General features: G+C 52.3%; 1 pseudogene; it reads right to left on the minus strand.

The window, feature by feature from the left end:
- Positions 1 to 859: 859 nt before the first annotated feature.
- LOC112470168 lies at positions 860 to 968 on the minus strand (annotated as a pseudogene).
- Positions 969 to 1,305: the final 337 nt, after the last annotated feature.

Genomic DNA, 1,305 nt, shown 5'->3' on the forward strand with positions numbered 1-1,305 from the left:
TGATGTGCCCCCAGGCTCCCAGCACTGCGGTGGGTAGAGGGTGTCCTGACAGCAGCCATTTCTGGCCTGACTCTCTAAGAGGCAGACGGACAGACTTCTGGGACTTAGAAAGAGGTCACCTCACTGGTCAGTGGCCTCAGAGGGAGACCTTCCCAGCAGAGCGGGACAAGGATGAGAAGTAAAGGAGGTGCAGGCCCTGGAAGCTAAACTCCCACCTAAGCTCAAGGCTTCGTGGGTCCTGTCTGTCTGAGCACATAGGTAAAATGGGCTTGAACCTCAGGGGAACTAGAATGTTCTAAGCCAGTGAGAGGAGGGAGAGCAGGGTCAGTGTGCCCAGAATGTGTTGGGAGGAGTCATCATGGCCAGATGTCTGCTCCCCCCCGCCCACAGGGGGTTTCCCCTTCATAAATAGTTGTTTCTTCTTCCAGCCTGACAAACTTCAGGAGAATCAAACCTTTGGGGCTACCCACCATTAATACTGAAGCAGCCATATCTCTCGCTGCATGAGTTAAAAGTACTATTAAATTCTGAGCACAGAGACAGCCTCCCCCAGTGTCTGAGGTGGCTCAGACATGTCACCTCAGGTGTTTTGTTTTCCTTCTTACGTAGATGTCCAGGGGGAGGTGTTACGGGGCTCGTGGGGCCTCCACAGCGATCGGGGTGGGGGGGCGCGGGGCCGGCTCCTGCTGCCTTTCTGCTTTGTCATCGTTAGTGAGTGGATTTCATCTTCAAGCTTCCTCTGCTCCAAGCCTGTGGGAGCTCCAGTCGTCACATCTGCATTCCAGTCAGGAAAAAGAGGAAGAAGGAAGGGACGAAAATGTGCTCTCCAACTTTCTCTTCAGAAATCTTTTTTTTTTAACACCTATAGCACCCGGTCTTCCTAGGTGGTCTCCCATCCAAGTACTAACCAGACCTGACCCTGCTTAGCTTCTGAGATCAGGCACGTTCAGGGTGGCATGGCTGTAAGTCTCTTTAGAAATCATACCCAGCAACCTCTGCTCTCATTTCATTGACCAGAATTTAGTCACGCAGGCTCAGGGGAGGCTGGGAAATGCCATATTCTACCTGGGCACATTGCCACCTTGAATTAAACAAGGGTTCCGTGTTTAAGGAAGAAAGAGGGAATGGATGTCGGTAGGCGACTAGTAGTTTCTGTGTCACTTAGCGCAGCAGTGAAGGCCCTGAATGCACTTTCACACCAGAAGCTCATTCTGGTCTTTTTTCCTGCATTGCAGGCCTGGCTTGAGGATAGGAGGGCACGGAAGTCGGTCACTCAGCCCGTGAGGCTTGTCTGCTCTGACTTTG

The sequence above is a fragment of the Pteropus alecto genome, unplaced genomic scaffold, assembly GCF_000325575.1.
Source record: "Pteropus alecto unplaced genomic scaffold, ASM32557v1 scaffold177, whole genome shotgun sequence".
Taxonomy (NCBI): Eukaryota; Metazoa; Chordata; class Mammalia; order Chiroptera; family Pteropodidae; genus Pteropus; species Pteropus alecto.